Source organism: Panthera onca, chromosome A1, assembly GCF_046562875.1.
Source record: "Panthera onca isolate mPanOnc1 chromosome A1, mPanOnc1 haplotype 2, whole genome shotgun sequence".
Classification (NCBI taxonomy): domain Eukaryota; kingdom Metazoa; phylum Chordata; class Mammalia; order Carnivora; family Felidae; genus Panthera; species Panthera onca.
Genome location: NC_138339.1, coordinates 146,155,109 through 146,175,575, shown reverse-complemented (window position 1 = coordinate 146,175,575; position 20,467 = coordinate 146,155,109). Strand labels below are relative to the sequence as shown.

General features: G+C 44.1%; 1 protein-coding gene across 3 annotated transcripts in view; it reads left to right on the top strand.

The window, feature by feature from the left end:
- The window catches only part of KCNN2 (potassium calcium-activated channel subfamily N member 2), a 464,601-nt gene that overhangs the window by 331,059 nt on the left and 113,075 nt on the right, over nucleotides 1–20,467 (top strand). Inside the window, exon 1 of one of the 3 annotated variants that reach the window (XM_078451779.1) lies at nucleotides 19,195–19,471. The exons of the other annotated variants lie outside the window; for them this stretch is intronic. The gene's annotated coding sequence lies outside the window, so the exon portion shown is untranslated. Of the gene's footprint in view, nucleotides 1–19,194; nucleotides 19,472–20,467 lie in introns of those variants that run through there. 3 annotated transcript variants of the gene reach the window in all.

Here is a 20,467-nt window from a genome sequence, read left to right as displayed (position 1 = left end):
TTCTTTAACCTGGAATAATATGAGAATATTCATGGATCTGGAGCATTGTCCTCGCAAGAGAATACAGACTATCGTCCTGTTACTAGGTGAGCCCTGAAGTTGATGTTCTCTTGTGTATATAACTTTTCCCATGTTTTAATCATGATTTGGAATGAGGCTTTGGAAATGGTTTGGACAGTGGAATGGTGTGGAAGGCCATGGAGTATGTTTTCCTTTATTAAAAACCTGCTCTAGGGGTGCCTGGGTGGCTCAGTCGGTTGAGCATCGGACTTCAGCTCAGGTCATGATCTCACGGTTCCTGAGCTCAAGCCCCGAACTAGGCTCTGTGCTGACAGCTTGGAGCCTGCTTCAGATTCTGTGTCTCCCTTTCTCCCAGCTCATTCTCTCTGTCTCTGTCTCTGTCTCTCTCTCAAAAATAAATAAACGCTAAAAAAATTTAAAAAACCCAAAAACCCTGCAGTAAAGTCCTTGTTTCCCATGGCTTTTATAAATGGGTTTTCCCAGCTTTTCAGTCACTAGGTGACTGTCTCTGGCATCCATAGTATTTCCAAGTTGGCTGTCCCCTCTGGTCCTTTCTGTGAGAGGCAGCCATTTGGGAGGGTTAGTAAATGAGGTTGATTGTCTGTAGCGCATATTTGCCAGCCTGAACTCCAGTTCTAATTGTCCAACGCATAGGTGTCCACATAAGATTATCGCCACCTGTGAGGAAACTAATAGATCTAAGGTCTCGCATTCATTCTCGAGTTGGTGTTTGCATTCGGTGGGTTCATATGATCACACTGGCAGGACCCACATAACTGCTTTCAGGCACGTGACATGGATGCCTCTTTTTCTGCATGTGAGAGACAGAAAGCCAACAGTGAGAAGGCTCCTGGGAGACCATTCCTCTCCCTCTCTCTCAGGAGTCCAGAGTTCTCTTGCCTAACTAACAAGCTGTCCGCTTTTTCAGCTTTCTGCCATAAAACAAGTGGATGGATGGCACTTGCTGTCAGGACAATGGTCACACATGCATCTCTGGAAATCAGCTGCTCGTGTTCAGACCTTCTGCCTGGGCTGTTTGTGTTTAGGGTCACGCCCTTGGCTTATGAGTTATTTGAGTGACTTTTCTGTGCACGCGTGAGCCTTCTTAGGTATCGTAGCTGAGGAATGAATCAGTGTCTCAGCGGAGTGTTTTCCAGTTTTCCCTGGTGTGAAACTACAGTAGCCAATCTGTGACAGCCAGTGGAAGACTGGTGTCTTTGGGTTTTGCACAATTATCGGAAGGGCCTGGGTAGATTTTCTCAGTTAGAGTGTCCTGTTCTTGAATTAGAGCCTCTGGGCTACAGTGAAGTCTGTATGTGTCAACCCTCAGTTTGGTGATTATCTCATATAGTGTTTAGGGATTATCTCAAAAATTAGATGTGGCAACAAAGGAAATGATGAGATGAAGTGATATTCCCAAGGGAATGTGCTGAAGCTTGACTGCCTGAGGATAAATGTGGCCTTGGAAGGGAAGGTGAGGCAAAGGGAGGTTAACAGAAGACTTAATAAGGACCATTAGTGCTTTTGGGTGGGTGGGGATAGGGACAGAAGACCACTGCCATAATTGTTCAGCAGCGTAAAAGAGAAGTCGGGGTTTGTTAGCTATGTGCTTTATGGCTCTTCTTTGGAAAGGTAAAATAACTAATATGTATCAAAATAAGCAATGTGTGTAATGTACTCCCTGTGAACACTAGTGCTGAGTATACCTCTATGCATTGTCTCATTTCATCTAGATTGTAATTCTTTTTTTTTTTTAATGTCTTTTTATTTTTGAGAGAGAGAGAGACAGAATGTGAGTGGGGGAGGGGCATAGAAGGAGACAGAATCCGAAGTAGGCTCCAGGCTCTGAGCTGTCAGCACCGAGCCCGACGCAGGGCTCGAACCCTCAAAGTGGTGAGATCATGACCTGAGCCGAAGTCAGACACTTAACCGACGGAGCCATCCAGGTGCCCCAAGATCGTAATTCTTATTCAGCTAGTGAGTAGCAAAACTGAGACTCAAATTCAGATCTATAACTTCAAATTTTCTTTTCTTTTGCAACACAGCCTTTACTGCCAGATATGGCTTCACCTGGAATATACGGGTAAAGTACCATTTCCCATGTCAGTTATCATCATAACAGACAGTAAGCGCTTGAAAACTTAGGATGTCCAAACCTGTGGCTTCCCTTAATATAAGTGAGGGAGGTCATTTCTTCTGAATTTTACATTATCAGTTCGCCAGAGTCGATTCAAGGAGACTGTGGTAGAGTAATTTTGATGCATAATTAGTTGTTCCATAAAATAGGTCTTATTTAGTCTTTTTCATCTGTCTCTCAATGGTTGTTTAGAAAGATCCACAGAGATGGGATTGAAGCCAATACTCAATTATCCATGAAGGGGAGGTAGAGAATCGCTGATGAATGTAACAAAATCCGGATGGTATCTGAGCCTGTGCTGCTCTCTGGGATTCCCATCTTAACTCCCTAATTCAGGCTGGACGACTTCTTCACATATTTCCCTAGTGGAGCCACATCTCAACCAAACCTCATGGCATAGTGGAAAGTCCCAGGAAACATTCTTGGGAAGGAGCCCTGTGTTATTCTAGTTGGATGTGGTAAATAGGTTTCTTCTCCCACATCAACTCCCATCAGTTGGTGGCCACCATCTGTAGCATGGCACTGAGAATGGTTCTTTAGCCCGCAGAAGGGCTGGACTGGTCGGGACCTTGACCGATTATTCCTATCTGACATGAGTATAGGACAGGGAAGCGAGCGGCTGCCGGGGTGACCCAAATTTCTGTCATCTTAAGTATATCATTTATGTTTCCTTCTCTGTGCAAGTGGAGTCTGAAACCTTGCATGAAGCATTTTCTCCATTTCCAAAATAATCATTAAGGAAACTGTCTTAATTATGTTGTTTCGTTTTACGAAGTTTGCTTGGATGAGTGTGGAATGGATGTGATGTGGTGAAATGCTCTACCTCCTAACAGGTTTGCAGATCAGTTGACCATTTGCTGTTGTTAAAATCAAGAAGTCTGAAGGTGTAAGAGACTGTGAGGCCACTGGTCTTCCTTATCTCTTCTGCCTGGCTGGCTGTGTGTCTGTATGTGCCTCCTTCCTTCTTTTCCTTCTTCCCTTTCTTTTTTCCTTCCTTTCCTTTCTGCCCTCCCTTGTTTCCCCTCTCTCTGCCTTTCTCTCTTCCCATACAACATGAAATACATGTGAGACCCTGCTCACTAAAACTTTAATTTTTTCTTTTACTGTTCCAGATTTTTTATTTTTTAAAATTAAAAAAAAATCTTTATTTGTTTTTGAGAGACAGAGTGTGAACAGGGGAGGAACAGAGAGAGAGGGAGTCAGTGCGTGAGCCAGGGAGGGGCAGAGAGAGAGGGAGACACAAAATCCAAAGTGGGCTTCAGGCTCTGAGCCATCAGTACAGAGCCTGACGTGGGGCTAGAACTCATGAACTGTGAGATCATGACCTGAGCCGAAGTTGGACGCTGAACCGACTGAGCCACCCAGGCGCCCCTACTGTTTCATATTTGAAACTTACAAAAATGTATTTATCTTGATTTAACTGTCCATTAAATCATGAGGATCACGTTCAGTGCCTATAGTGAGTGCTAGGGGAACAGAGCCAAGTTGCTTCTTGGGGCCTAGAAGGTTCTTTGTGATCTCTTTTTTACCACACCTTGAGTCTCATTATTTATTAGCAGCACCCCCTCCTCGCCCTGTACACTCACATACACACACACTCAGACACACAACACTCACTTCCACACACACCCAACACACATACACACACACACACACACACACACACACACACACACCATTGGTACCACCCTAAACTGTTGGGAGAGCCAAAACCTGGCCATTCTTTCAGTTTTCTGTGTCTCTGTATGTGCTGCACCTCTTATCTGAAACATATTACTTCCATCCGTCTGCCTTTGGACCCCGTTCAGGTTTCCCTCTCTGGGAAGCTTTTCCTGACTTAGTTGTCCTTCTCCTTTGTAATTAGCATCTGGTAATATACTAGTACTAATCCAGTCCTGTTACAAGTCATGATGATGATGCCCTGGGTAATATTCGCTCAGCCCTTTCTGTGTGCCAAGGACGGTGCTAGGGGCCATCCTTGGATATCTTGTAATCGTATAATAACTTAGTGAAGTATTATCTTAGTGAGGAGACTGAAGCAGGCAGAAGTGACTGGCCTAAGAGAACAATTGCTTGAGTGTTGTGGAGGCTTTTCAACACAGTTTAAACTGTGGGTTTGCAGAGTTTGCTCTCCTGCATTGTGAGTTCCTGGACATTGTGGACTTATTTCGTTGATTTTGTGTATCCACTGCAGGAGAGGGGGTAGAGGCTCAAAATGTTTGTCCCATTGAATTTTAAATCTTATTTCTTTTTTAATGTTTATTTCTTTTTGGGAGAAAGAGACAGTATGAAGAGGGGTGGGGCAGAGTGAGAGAGAGAGAGAGAGAGACACAGAATCTGAAGCAGGCTCCAGGCTCCGAGCTGTCAGCACAGAGCCTGATGTGGGACTTGAACCCAAAAACTGTGAGATCATGACCTGAGCCAATGTCGGACACCCAGCCCACTGAGCTACCCAGATGCCCCTGCAGTCTTATTTCTAATAGGCTAAGCAGTCTTTCTGTTTACCTCTCCAAGTTTTTTGTTTTGGTTTTATTTTTTTGAAAATTTTGTAATGTTTATTTATTTTTGAGACAGAAACAGAGCATCAACGGGGGAGGGGCAGAAAGAGGGAGACACAGAATCTGAAGCAGACTCTAGGGTCTGAGCTGTCAGCACAGAGCCCCACGTGGGGCTTGAACCCATGAACTGTGAGATCATGACCTGTACTGCAGTCGGATGCTTAACTGAGCCATCCAGGTGCCCCTACCTCTCCAAATTTTAGAATGTAGGAACATACAGTAAACTGGTTTTCTCTTTCTTTGTTTTTCCTCAGATTTTTGTGTATCCTCTACCAGTGTAATTAATGATCATGTATCATCAGTATCACTTTCTGGCAGTAGACTCCGTTTTGAATTTAACATGTTCGAAAGACACAGGGAACTTTAAAATTCATGCCATCTGAAAGATGAGAAATTTCTTTCTCTCATTCTTTTTTTTAAAAGTTTATTCTGAGAGAGAGAGTGCAAGTGAGGAAGGGGCAGAGAGAGAGAGAGAGAGAGAGAGAGGGAGAGAAAGAGAGAATCCCAAGCAGGCTCTGCATCACGAGTGCAGAGCCTGATGTGGGGCTTGAACTCATGAGCAGTGAGATCATGACCTGAGCAGAAGTTGGACACTTAACCGACTGAGCCACCCAGGGTGCCCCTCTTTCTCTCATTCTTAATCTCTGTGTCCTTAGTATAAACACCTAAGGAATTTAAGGGACAGGTGGTGTCATATGTAAGATAAAGAGCAAATAAATCCCTTCTGCCTCTCAGAACTTTTTTTCTTTATTTTAGAGAAATCGAGCAAGTGGGTGGGGTAGAAGGGCAGAGAGAGAGGGAGAGAGAAAATCCTAAGCAGGCTCCATGCTCAGCACGGAGCCTGACATGCGGCTCAATTTTATGGCCCTGGGATCATGACCTGAGCTGAACTCAAGAGTCGGATGCTCAACTGACTGAGCCACCCAGGCACCCCTCTCAGAATGATTTTGCCGCAGGTAGCTTCCACTGTCAGATTACAACCACTCATTTATCAGCAAGGTTGGTGGTTCTTCTTTCTGATGGAGAACCTTCCTTGAGAAGTAGTCCGTGGAGTTTTCCTTTATACCTTCCTTATTTTCTCCATCCTATCTTTAGGATGTAGCACATCTCTGTCAGGCCAGTTGGTGATCCTGAAATCCAAGCATGACTACGTATATGTCATTTCCCATCGTGTTAGGGCAGAAAAATGGACCACCCACGGGCGCTGGAGAAAACCAGACTTCATCGTGGCCGGGAGATTGCTTCTGTAACGAAGCAGTTAAGAAAGATGATTTGTCGGGTTTAAATTCAGAGAATACAAATTGATACACTGTATTAAAAATCACCAGTATCAGCCCTGCCTGATTGGTCTTAACTGTGCAGGTGTTCCGAGCTGGGAGTCACAATTTGGACTTAATTACAGTTAATTACAGGCATGGCTAGTTGTAACAGACTTGCCACTTAATGTTTATTTTGTCCCTTGTTCTTAAAACCAGGAAAGTAACTATTAATATAACACCACATGGCAGCCACTGAATAGTAAAGTAGAATGTTTTAAAAAAAGGAAGTTTTAGGGAATTAAACACTAAGCTACAGTGTAGTGCACTTGTGCTTAACCTTGACTGTCATCAGGCCGGGTTTAACGTGCTTTGTAACGCTCCATTGGAACTAACTTTGAGGGCTTGGCTTAGAAACACTTAAAAACAAAAACAAAAAAAAGCACAACACTAAAAAAATTGTTCCCTGGGGTTTGTACTTAGACTTTGGGCTCTTGTTTCATGAGTTTCTGGGATTTTTTTTTAAGTTTATTTTTGAGAGAGAGAGAGAGAAACAGAGCGTGAGTGGGGGAGGGGCAGAGAGAGAGGGAGACACAGAATCCGAAGCAGGCTCCAGGCTCTGAACTGTCAGCACAGAGCCTGAGGTGGAGCTCGAACTTACTGGACGGCAAGATTATGACCTGAGCCAGTCGATGCTTAACCCACTGGGCCACCCAGGTGCCCCTTTGGGATGTTTGTTCCCTGTTGCCAAGACTGCGAGCTCTTGAGCTTGAAGAATCTTTCTGGAGACTTTCCTCCTTCACATCTCCCCTGGCTTCAGTTCCAGCACAACCTTTTGTTGTACCAGAGAAGGGAAAGAAGAAAAGCCAGAGCCCCCCTTCTCCCCTTACCGCCCCCCCCCTACCCCCCACTGCCAGGAAGGAGTCTCAGATGAGCTTCCCTGACATTTCAGAACTTTTCCTTTCCAGAGGGCTCCCTCGCTCTTTGCCTCTCAACCATAGGGTTTTTTGTTTGTTTGTTTGTTTGTTTGTTTCCCCCTCCAGATTATATTTCTCGTAGGTGAAAAATCACATCACAGCCAAAGATGAACTTTTGTTCCAAGTCACATTTTCCTCCTCCTGGCCTGGCCGTAGCGGCACCTGCCATTCAGAATGGTACGTGCAGCCTTCCAGCTCATGGTTTTCTATGTTTGCTAAATGTTAACGTCTTTATAACCCGTGTATAGTATTTGTAATTCCGTACATTTCACAGAGATGCTGTGCTGTGCCTATCATTTCGCAGCTGGCTTTCCTCTTTCACTCAACATTATACTTTGGATGTATAGGCTAGTTTACTTACATTAATTATAGCAATGGATATTTTGGTACCTGTTTCTGACATTTATTTTGACTTCATAATGTTTTCTCACTGCTTCTTTCTTCTTTCTTTATGTTGGGTGATGTGAGGATTTTTTAAAAATTCTTTTTTTTTTCCCCTCTAACAGCTTAGATGTTACACAATTTGTTTCCTCTCTTTTAGTGGTTATTTTATAATTTTTAGCAAATATGTATATTTAATGATGTCTGAAGTTAGTGAGAATTCCTCTTTCTTCTTGCACTCAATGTAACAACCCTTAGAAACCTTCCTTCTAATCCCCCTACCCTGTCCATCTATGTTATTAATATTTTTTAATTTAATGTTTATTTTTTTTAATGTTTATTTTTGAGAGAGAGTGAAAGAGACCGTGAGTGGGGTAGGGACAGAGAGAGGGAGGAGAGGGATCTGAAGCGGGCTCTGTGCTGACAACAGAGTGCCGTTTGTGGGGCTCAGACTCAAAGTGTGTGATCATGACCTGAGCTGAAGTCAGATGCTCAACTGACTAAGCCACCCAGGTGCCCCCTTAAAATTGTTTTATGACTGGCTAAGTGATGAGCCACAGTGTCCTTACTGTGGGCACAGGTTCGAACATGGATTGCTTGGGCCCATCTCTTGGCCCCATACTTTAAAACCATACAGCCCTGGCTCATTCCCTAACTCCTGAGCCTCACTTAACCCATTCTTAAAATGGGGATGATGATAATAGCATCTACCTTCTTGGGTGGTTATGTGTTTTATTATTTTTTTTTTAATTTTTAAATGTTTGTTTATTTTTGAGAAAGAGAGACAGAGACAGAGATAGAGACAGAGCGTGAGCAGGGGAGGGGCAGAGAGGGAGACACAGAATCTGAAGCAGCCTGCAGGCTCTGAGCTATTAGCACAGAGCCTGACACAGGTCTGGAACCCACGGACAGTGAGATCATGACCTGAGCTGAAGTGAGATGCTCAACTAACAGCCACCCAGGTACCCCATTGGGTGGTCATGTGTTTTAAATGAATGAATACACGTAACAGGTTAGAGCAGTGCCTGGCCCTATTACATATGGCGAGCTGACCATACTTTAACACAGCTTTCATGTTTTCATCTCAAGTACTGTGGACAGTTTGAGGCTGGGTACTACCAAAGTTAGAAGAAAGTGTCCTGGCTGAAGACTGTAAGTTGGAGAAAGCCTAAACTTGGAAGCAGTCTATTTCTGTTACCATAGGGCACTGAATGTAACATGCAGGTTTATTTAAGTGTTTGCTTCTGCCAGAGAAGCGGGAGGTTCAAACAGCTGCTGTCGTCCAGGATCGTCAGAGAGTGAAGATGTGACATTTTAGAAATCATAATGTCAATTAGTGGGTAGGCGCTTATTTGGTTTATAAATATTTGATTTGCACCCAACCTTTCAGTTCAGCCGGCAGCCCCCATCAAATGATGTGAGTGCTGGGAGACATGAACTTGAGCTAACAGGTTTTCTTGGTAATTCATGATGTGACTGTGGCCAAGTTCTTTCAATTGTCTCTGCTTTAATTGGACTGTTATAAGGGCAAATGATATAATAAAAGCGACTGGCTTTTAGCTAGCATTTTAAGTGCTTAAAATAACTAAGGAGATGATAACACATTATAGCCAGTAGCAATAATTACTATAACGCTTCATATAAAAATATGCGGTTTTTATCAGTTCAGGTTAAATTTTTTGAATTAACTGGGTTGACTCGTATTGAGTTATTTCACAGCTTTAGGACTTGCCATGTTTATTTTATTTGCTTAGGATTTATTCCCTATCAACCTCCCAAATGATTTGAGGATGCTTTTCAGCATGTATAGACAGTTCATGTAAGCGTGTTGAGAAGTTAGTAAAGAAGTGACCAATGAAGAATTTTATTTCAGTTTCTCATTTCCTCTCATCTGGATTTTTATCCTTTCCAGTAGCTACGACCAGTGATGTCAGTGTGTCTGTCCATCTCTTCTCACTTCACCTTTCGTGCATTCACTCAGGGGAGTCTGGGTGGCTCAGTCGGTTGAACCTCTGATTCTTGATTTCAGCTCAGGTCATGATCTCGCAGTTCGTGGCTTGGAGTCCTGCATGGGGCTCTGTGCTGACAGTGTGGAACCTGTTAGGGATTTTCTCTCTTTCTGTCTGTCTGCCTGTCTTTCTCTGTCTCTGCCCCTCCAGCACCCCCCCCCCCAAATAAATAAATAAATGTAAAAAAATAAAAGAGGACATTCATTCATTGGAGGCCAACTGTGGACGCAGAAACTGAAATTAATCATTATCTAAGAAACTAACATCTGTTGAGCACTGTCTTACACTGAGAGAGAGAGAGAGATACTCTGATTAGACCCTCCTTAAATGATAAAACTGAGGCTTAGAAAGTTTAAATAATTTTCCTGAGGTCACAGAACTAGTCACAGGTGGAAAGTCCAGCAGAACTTAAATCTGTCAGAATCTAGATCCTAGAGCCCAGGCTCCTCAGCCATTCGCCTCAGTGCTTTCTGTGACATCACTGTGCAGAGAACCGAGGTGGAAAAAAAATAATTCTCCTCTCTTTCTGGAGAAGTTCACAAGTAATTTTGAGAGTCAACTGACATAAATTGCAAGGCCATGTGAGAACAGTTTCCTGGCAATACATCAACATACGTAAAATGCCTAAGTGGGTCCGCAGAGGGTGCGAGCCTGGTTGAGAGAAGGCAGGTGAAAGGGGGTTAAGATTTTAAAGAAATTTTAAAAGCAGCAGGGTATAGATGTTGGATAACCATCCCTGGACCTCAGTGTTCAGTTCTAGAATTTTAGTCTGTAGATAGCTATTGTCTAAGAAGAGGAGAATGTCAGAAACGCCTAATTTGAGCAAATGGCAAGAATTCTTTCAAAAATAGGTATGATTGGAAGTTTTTTGGAACTCTTTTTCAACACTGACTTTGCTTTAATATCCTTTCTTACAAAGTCCCTTCCTCCTCCTCCTTGATTAATTTTCCCATTTTTATATCACAAGTTGACATTGAATTCATGCGCTTTTGCCCTCTTGAGGGCTCATGCAATACTATTACTTATTCACAGGGTCACTTTTACTAGGGTGAGCCGAGTGGCTCTTGCCTCATTAATAACCATACAAGGTAGATGTTATTTTAAATTTCTGTAGTGAACAGACCTAGGCTGGGAGAGATTACGTATCTTGTGCAGGACCATGTAGCTAGTAAGTGGTCAAGCCAGAAATGAAATCCAAGCTTCTCTGACTCCAAATTGTGTGTGCATTTCCTATGAGTCACACTACGCGATATTCTGAGCCGTTGGTTGATATTTAAAAGGCATGAACCAAAGCCACCCACCCGAAAGTAACTGCACCACTCAAGAGTTACTGTGCCTTAAATTCCAATACTTGAGATGCATCCCCTTTGAATTGTTTAGCTGCACTCTCCCCGAAGTGTTTCAGTTAATGATCATTCTTTATCTTTTATAGACCTTCACACAGCACTTTAATGTGGATCAAATTAAACGTGGGCATACTTTTGCCTGTTCAAATGGGAGAAAACCCAGCTAACAGAGGCTTACACAAACCGGGTGAGCGATGGCTGGCTCAGTGGCATAAGATGTCGGGGCTGGTATTACTGTGATTCTTTTTTTTTTTTTTTTTAAATGTTTATTTTTGAGAGAGAGCATGAGCAGGGGAGGGGCAGAGAGAGAGGGAGACACAGGATCCAAAGCAGGCTCCAGGCTCCATGCTGGCAGCACAGAGCCCAACACGGGGCTTAAACTCATGAACTGTGAGATCATGACCTGACCCGAAGTCAGATGCTCAACCGACTGAGCCACCCAGGTGCTCCAGTATTACTTTGATTCTTTTGGCCTTTTTCCTCAAGGTCACAAGATAGCTGCTGCAGACCTAGGGCATCTGTTCTTATTTAGGCTTGGAGGGAAGGAAGAGAGCAACACCAGCCAGATGTTATTTCTATCCAGAAAAGCAAAGCCTACCCAATGAGTCTTCCAGCAAACTTTGGCTTCTGACTTCTGGTGAGAGCTGCCTCACATGGCTGTACATACCTGCAAAAGAGTCTGGGGACGTGGGTATTTCTGTAATGGAGATTGGCAGGGTAGGAGAGGGACGGGAATGACACCGGGTCAGCCAGTCGACAGTGTTGCCCGCAACATACGATCTACGTTCATTTTATCCTCCAAACTATTTTCAGAGGCAGCAAAGAACATTATCTCCGTGTGACACATGATGGAAATAAGGTCTGTGAGGTTTGAATGACTTGCCAAGGTCAAAGGACAAGTTAGAGTATCTGGAATCTGAGCCTGGGTTTCCTGCATTCCAGGCAAGTTCTTTCTCTTCTACGCTCTTCGCCCAGGGAGGAGTGAGCAGTTCAGTGATTAAGACTTTGCTGCGTTGGTTCTGAAATCCTCCTCCCTGGAGGCAGAAATCTCTCTGTGCAGGAGGTTCCAAAAGCCAGGGAAAGGCTACAGGCTTGGGGTGAGGGAATGACAAGCACCAGTGCTGCTTGTTTCTTCCCAGTTTTGCTCGGGACTGGACGTTGGACATGAATGCTGAACATAGCTTTTCTGTGTCTGCCTCCCACCGGTTCTGGGCTGAGGGTCTTGTAGGAAATTTCAGTGAGGCCGTTGAAAAGACTGGTCTCTTTTCCCCTGTTTGTCCTTTGACCTAGTCTGGGACAGGAGGTTGCGGTCTAACTTCTGTGTTGATGGAGTCTCTCTCGGCCATGCTTTGATGAAGAAAAAGCCTCATTATTTGGCTTGCGTCTCTGGTGGCTTTTTCACCCGCCTTTATACAAAAGCTGGTTTCTAAGGAAGGGGCCTCTTTTTTGGATGAAGACATTTCCGTGTATTTTCTTCGGGGCCATTATCCTGCAAATACCCGAGTGCTGAACTTGGAAGGTCACAGTCCTGAGTTTTACGAAGTGTCCAGGCGACCCCCGGCGGAAGGGAGGGGTAGGTACCACGTCCTGTTCCATGATGTAGCCTCTCCCGACCCTTCCTCTTCTGTGGCCCTTTCCACAGGCACTGTAACCATTCAGTTGCATTTCTCTTCCTCAGCTAACGCCAAGAGGGTTTTTAGTCTTTGTATCCACAGAGTTTGACAAATAGAAGCATTCAATAACTGAATGAGGAAAAAAAAAACTTGGCTTTATTGAATATTTGGTTTAAAGGTTAACCAAGAAAGCTGACTTATTTTTGTTCACGCTGCTGAAAACACTTATGTAATGTAATGGTTCAAGGTTTCACCTTAGCAAGCAGAGTGTTTTGTTTATTTTTATTTATTTTATTATTTTGTGTGTGTGTGTGAGCAGAATAGATATAAATTGGATTCAGTGTGCTTGGTTCTGTAGGTCGTGGTGGTGACTGTCAGTTGCTACCTTCTAGTTTTGTACTTTTTCACATGTAGACGATTTGTTAGGATGTTTTCGAATGTCTGATGACCTTTGTTCTCATTTTTCCTTCCTCTCATGTACCACTCATTATCCTTTATTTTTATCAATTAACTTACATTTATTTATTCACATGGTTTTGAAATAGCTAAGTAAATGATGGTGCCATTAGAAGTTTCTTTTACATTTCTAATCCCCAGCTACTCAGTTTACCTCCCCTAAGCCATACTTAGCATTCTTTCTAGAATATTCTTTCAGAGATATTGTGTGCACATACAAAACTACACAAGTAGTAGCATGTAGTTGTATAATTTTTTAAACTCAGTTACTTCTAGGGGCGCCTGGGTGGCTCAGTCGGGTGAGTGTCCGACTTTGACTCAGGTCATGATCGCACATTCATGGGTTCGAGCCCCACATCGGGCTCTGTGCTGACAGCTCAGAGCCTGGAGCCTGCTTCGGATTCTGTGTCTCTCCCTCTCTCTGCCCCTCCCCCACTGGCCCACAGTGTCTCTCTCTCTCTCTGTCTCGCTCAGAATAAATAAACATAATAATAAAAATTTTTTTAACTCAGTTACTGCCTCCATCATTTTCTTCAATAGTATATAAAAATTTTCCTCATCTTGTTTTTTTTTAATGTTTATTTTTGAGAGAGGACACACACAAGTCGGGGAGGGGCAGAGAGAAAAAGAGACAGAGAATCCAAAGCAGGCTCTGTGCTGACAGCAGAGGGCCCGATGTGGGACTCAAACCCATGAACCATGAGATCATGAGCTGAGCAGAAGCCAGATGCTTACCCGACTAAGCCACTCAGGCTCCCTCTCATCTTGTTTTAATGTCATACTGTTCCATCTTGTGGAAGTCCCTAATGTGGTTACCCCCTCCCTTATTAGTGGATATTTAGATCATTTCTAGTCTTTTGCTAATATGCAGGCAATGCCATATTAAATGATCCTATATCTTCACTGATCACATGTGCAAATATTTCAGTAGGACAAATTTCAAATGGAATGGCCTGGTCAAAGAATATGTGTGTTTCCAACCCGGTAATTCGCCTTCTCAAGGGTCATGTGGATGTGCACTTCCACCTACAATGTATGACCATAATTGTATCCCCATCCCGCCACTCTTCTAGTGTGTTACAAAGCTGTTTGATCTTTTTGCAACAGGACAGGTCAAAAAAAAAAAATGGTATCTCATTTTCTTCCTATGATTAAAGTTGAGCATCTTTTTAAGAAAAAAACAATAGGTTGATGAGACATTTTTAGTTGCTTTTCCATGACCTGCTCTTTATGTCCTTTCCCCACTTTTCTGTGGATTGCTTGTCTCTTTCTTAAGGATTTGTAGGAGCCTATATACCAGGGAAACAAGTCCTTCGTTGTGAACGTTTTCAGTTCCAATAACAGTTGTGAACATTTTCCCCACGTGGTATTTGTTTTGTTTTGTTTTGTTTTACATTTATTCATTTTTGAGGGGCAGAGAGAGAGCACAAGTGGGGGAGGGGCAGAGAGAGAGGGAGACACAGAATCCAAAGCAGGCTCCAGGCTCTGAGCTGTCAGCACAGAGCCCGATGCGGGGTTCGAACCCACTGTGAGATCATGACCTGAGCCGAAGTCGAATGCTTAACCGACTGAGCCACCTAGGTGATCCGTTAAGCATCTGACTCTTGATTTTTGCTCAGGTCATGATTTCGCTCATTGTTTGTGGATTCAAGCCCCACATCAGGCTCTGCGCTGATGGTGTGGAGCCTGCTTGGGATTCATTCATATTCTCGATCTCTCTCTCTCTCTCTCCCCCCTCCCCCGTGCCCCTCCTATGCTCTCTCTTGAGATCAGTAAAATAAGCTTTAAAAAAATTATTACTTTGATAATATGTCGGGGCTGCTTCTCCCTTATTATTCTTCCTTTTTGGAGTTTCCTTTGTTATTTTACCTCTATTTGCTTTCTTAACAAATCCACGACTGTAGGTTTTTATTCAGTATCTACTTTTTAAGCACCATGTTTGTGCTGAGCACTGCCCTGGATTCTTTACTAGAAAGGAAATGCAGGATATGTAAGACGCTGTCCCAGATCAGACTGCAGAACTCAGAACCTCATTGAGGAGGAAAAGCACACACAGAAGGCAGCTGGGGCTTCTGCGTGTGAGCCCCTCACTCTGGAGGGCTGGGTGAGCAGAGGTCCCCACGCCAGCAGGTGACTTGATTGTGAGGAAGGTCTCTGTCACTAAGCTCCAGACCCTCTTCCTCCGAATGACCTCCACTCCAAGTTCATCTTGGAGAGTGGACTTCAAGGATAGGATATTTTGGATATCAGAGCAGAAAGAAAACAGTTACATTGGGAAGCTCAAGCTTGTGGTGGGGGAGGGTATTTTCTGGGAACAGATTCTGTGTTATGCCTGCACGTAACGTTACTTGAAACCTCTGGCAAAGACCATTAACCATAGCTCTAGAATGCAAGCAGATTGAACCGTCGTCATGCGTTGCCCCTAAAATCTTTCTCATTAGCATCAACGTGAAAAATGAGTATAAAGATGTCTTGGCATCCGTCATTCTGATTACTCTAACTCCCCCACAAGCGAGCTTGAAACCCATCATATATTTTGATCATATGCAATATAATGGGAATATTTTTACAGGTGGATTTTAATACACGACATGGAATCCGGTGTTGAATGGCTAGGATGTTAAGAATGTTTTCCATTTTCTCTATGGAAATATTATTTTGCAGTTTGGAATGACAGCCCTCACCCTTGATTCCTTACTGCACTTTCCTGTCTTCCTACTTGACAGATTGGCTCGACCTTCCATCTGCCCTCTGCATTGAGGGGTCCTTCAGGACTTGGCCTTGTGTCCTGTCCTTTTCTCTCCACTTCCTCCAATTTTCCCACTCATCTCAGAAAACGACCTAACTAGTGATACCTTCCAAGTTCATTCCCCCGGTCTGGATTTCTCTCAGTGACTTGCATATACTGCTACCTGCATGGCGTCTATGCTCAGATGACAGTGGCCAATGTAGAATCTTTGCTTCCCTCCTCCCCCCACCAGCCCACTGTACTCAGAAAATGGCATGGCCAGCCACTGTGTTTTCCTGAGTAGAAACTCAGCCACCTAGGATTCTTTTCTTTCTTTTATCACTCCCACATTCAGCCCCTCTGCAAGTTCTAGCAAGATCTGCAAACTATATCTCTAGCGCGCCCACTATCTCCATTTCCATGGCAACCCCACCCCCCCAGTCCAGGTCATGGGGATACTAACTGCAGCCAATCAGATGCAGTAGTCCTTCCTCCCCTGTGTCCTTGGTATCCCTTAAAGTGAGGATGAACCCTTCAAGCTGTAAACCAGATCATGCCATTCCTCTGCCTAATACCCTTCAGTGGATTCCTGCAGAGCCTGAAATGAAATCCAGTCTGGATACCGCAGCCAACAACGTCCTGCACGTCTGATCCCTATTTGTCTCTTTCAGTTCATCTCCTTCCACTCAGCCCCATGATCATTTAGTTTCAAACACCCTGGTATTCTTTTATTTCCTTAAGCACACTAAGCTTTACATTTTTTTTTAAAGTTTATTGATTTGTGAGAGAGAGGGAGAGACAGAGCGTGAGCAGGGGAGGGGCAGAGAGAGAGGGAGACACAGAATCCGAAGCAGGCTCCAGGCTCTGAGCTGTCAGCACAGAGCCCGAGGCAGGGCTCAAACTCACGAACCATGAGATCATGACCTGAGCTGAAGTCGGACACTCAGCTGACTAAGCCACCCAGGCGCCCCAAGCACGCTAAGCTTTATAAAGCTCATGCCCTTTCCCTGTGCCATTTCCCCTGCCTAGAAGGTTCTTCTCCTGGCTGTTGATGGGACTGGCCCCCCTTCTCAGGAACTTAGGCACACGTTTTCCCCGGTGCCCACATGTGCTGTCAACTCCAGTTTATTCTTCCCTGTTTCATCACTTGTTGGTTTTTCAGAGCAGTGTCCACAGACATAATTACTTTATCAAATTGCTTCAAGTCTGCTCTCTTGACTTTGTCTTTCTTTCCTGGTGAAAGTTAGCTTCTCAGAGCAGACCCTCTGTCTGCTGTAAATGCTGTTGTACGGCTAGCACGTAGCACAGTGCTTGGTGCACACTGAGTGTTGAGCACCCTGGATATTTAGCAAATGGATGAATAAGCAGCAGGTTAGGCTGGGGATTATCTGCAGAGTAGAATAAATTATGTTTGTTTGTTTGTTTGTTTGTTTCCTTAACCCTGGCTTTGAAATATGTAGCATGATCAAATGAAGCCAAAATAAAACTCATTTGAGGTGTGGATGAAACCACTTGTAGTAAAAAGCAACTACGTGATAGAAAGTTTCTCTGGGGAAGTTACTAAAGAAGAATGTTCTCTTCTTCTGCAACATGCAAAATGATGTTGCTGTAATGCCTTGGCATTTAGTAGGATGTGTTCTGTACACATTTGAAACATGGCATAGATTTAATTCACTTGTATTACGCTTTTATATGCCCAACTTCCATGAACATATTTAATTAACATTAGGACCTATGCAGTGATTAGGATAGTCAGTATTAAATGAATCGTAATAGCTTTATTATTCTCTGCTAGGTAGACGTGGCTCCTGTCCTCAAGGAGCCTCACAGACAAGTGAGGGTGATAATCTTGCAAGGAAATCCTTACTGTTCCTCTGTGGTATCAATAAGAGGCATATACAGAAATCATGGAATAAAGGAGGGAGTTTTTAGATTTGGCTAGGGCACGCACGATGTCCTAGAAAGAAGTGAGCGTGGAGTCTTGGTGTTAAAGGAGTAAGAATCTGCTAGGTGGGAAGACTTTGCAGTCCATGGAGCAGAATGCACAAACACACGGAGGCGCTGTTAAGGTACTGTGTTCTGGAATTTCTGCACCCAGAGGGAGATAAAGGTAAGGGATTCGAATAGGCGCTGAAGTTGAAGAGATAGGCAAAACCAGATTGCAGAATGGGGGCCTTTGAATGGCTTCCATCTTGACAGCAGGGGGCTGATATAATTGATATTTTTACCAAGGTTATTAAAAGGTGGAGGATAGTTTTTGGTAGAAGGCTCTGGTAGTGGAGATAGAAGGCATAGAGGAGATCGTCCAGGAAGGTACAGAGTGAGAGAAGCGTCAGAGATGGTCCTCAGGAGAGTAATGGCACTTAGCTGGGGAGGGAGGAGAAAGGTGGATTTTTTTAAGTTTGTTTATTTATTTTGAGAGAGAGAGAGAGAGAGAGAGAGAGAGAGAGAGAGAGAGAGAGAGCATGAGCATGAGTGGGGGAGGAGCAGAGAAAGAGGGAGAAAGAAAATCCCAAGCAGGCTCTCTGCTCAGTACTGAGCCCAATGCGGGGCTCAGTCTCACAACCATGAGAGCATGACCTGAGCTAATATCAAGAGTTGGACACTTAAAGGAAGGTGGATATTTAAGGAAAGAGAGATGGATCCTTTGGAGTGACAGCAGATGGGGGTTGGGGGGAAGCCGTATGTCACACAAGCCAAGAGATCTTTTAAAAAAAAATTTTTTTAATGTTTATTTATTTTTGAGAGAAAGGGAGACAGAGCACAAGTAGGGGAGAGGCAGAGAGAGAGGGAGACACAGAATCTGAAGCAGACTCCAGGCTCTGAGCCATCAACACAGAGCCCTATGTGGGGCTCAAACTCATGAACTGCGAGATCATGACCTGAGCCAAAGTTGGACGCTCAACAGACCGAGCCACCCAAGTGCCCCAAGAGATCTTTTTTAGGAAGGAAGGAATGATTAATGTCAGACAGGTCAAGTAAGAATTAAGATGGAAGGACTGGATTTCATAATTAAGGTGTATTTACTGACCTTCCCAAGAGTCCTGTTAGCGGGCTGATGGTGGCAAAAGCCATGTGGGCACGCTGGGGGATGAAGGAGAACAGAAAATATCACCTGTGGCACACAGAGCTGGGAGTGGGGGTGGTAGGAGGGATTTCGGGAGGGGTTCTTCTTTGTTTCTTTTCCTTTGTTTATAGTGAACCATCGAGATTTGCACTAGCTGAGAGAGGAAGCACAGAAACCAGATTTTCCATGCAGAACTGGTTTGGGATATAGCATTGCTTTGGATTTTTCCTTATCGGAAAATAAGGGGAGAAGGGTGAGATGTGGTGTGATGGTGGCCAAAGTAGGAAGTCGAGGGCATTTCTGATATTGGGGGGAAAGCATGGCCTTCAAGGGGAAAGGTGATTATTCAGAGTAGGTGCTAGGGAGGATGGGGGAATAGTCCTGTGTGAGGCTGCGGGTTCAGCTGAGCCCGAAGGCGCAGGTGGCCCCAGTCCATCTGCAACACCCTGGACAGCAGGTCGAAGCTTGGAGGTTACCGGGGTGGGCCCACCTGCATGTAACAGCAGGGAGGGCAGCTGTGAATGTGGTGAGGTCACAGTTGAAGTGATGGGCACGAATGGCAGGAACCAGCCTGGTTCAGGAGGGGAGTAGCTGGGAGGTCTGAGGAGCAGGTGCATTGTGAGTGATGGAGGGAGGGCCAGTCCTGGAAAGATAGGAGGCTCTTTGGGAGCAATGTCAGAATTCTCCCATCTAGCTTGGCATTTCTTCACCAGTTACCTGGGAAGGTACCTGTGCCGCATTTATGCCGCTGTTGCCCAGAACAGAGCGTGGAAAGCCTGTCTTGGAATTACTTTCTGAATCTGTGGCACAGCTTAGGACTACCTGGAGGCTTGGTGACCCTGAGCCCTTTTGGGGATGGATTTGACATTTTGCCAAGTCATCCGGAGCTAAGTTGGGTGAAGAAAATAGACAATCAAGCTGGGTAATATCATTTTCAGTAGAAATGGAAATGTGGATTTAAATAATAGGATTATTTTTCTTATGTGACTTGTGCCACACCCTGACAGCAGTTTCTAAAGAGGACAGTGACAGTATCTTTGGAATGTATATAGCTTCTCAGAGTGACTAGTTTGAGGGTGCATTTTTTTGGATGTAAACATCTCAAGAGATTTGGGGATCCCGACACTCGCTGATACGAAGTTGAGCAGGCTTCTACCATTATATCCATATAATCTTTTTGTATCTGTTAGATTGAAATCCTTTATGTTAATATGGTATTGGAAGGGGTGAGACTCAACAAAAATATTTCTTTTTTAAAAAAAATTATTTATTTATTTTGAGAGAGAGAGAGAGGGAGAGAGAGAGAAAGAGAACACAAACACATTCACCAGCGGGGGAGGGGCAGAGAGAGAGAATCCCAAGCAGGCTCAGTGCTGTCAGCACAGAGCCTGATGTAGGGCTTGATCGCATAACCGTGAGATCATGACCTGAGCTGAAACCAAGAGTTAGACGCTTAACCGACTGAACCACTGAGGCATCCCTGAACAAGAATATTTCTGTAGTCAACTTGTCCTGCTCTGTATTTGCGACCTATTTCTTTCCTGGAAACTGGAAAAAAATGTCTTCATTGTCTACTAGCATTTGTTCAAACTTTGAAAGTCCCCAGCTGAAAACTTAGGATAAAGGCAACACTCAAGCTGTTATGTTGCCAAATGTAACTTAATTTGTTAAAAGTTGGTATGTGTATGAGAGATTCTGCTGGCTGTCCATCTCCTCGAGGTCCCAGAAAGAAGTATGGTACATTTTGCTGTCAGACTCCGGTCCTTGCAGAGTAACACTGATAGCATTATTGGGATAATAACATGGGGAAAAGCTATGCCTACAGAATAATTAAACTAGAAGGGGGGTTTGTAGCCAACATGGGAAAATCGCTTTCCTGACTCTATAAGAGCAGAGTAGCTGGGCTCCAACTGTAGAG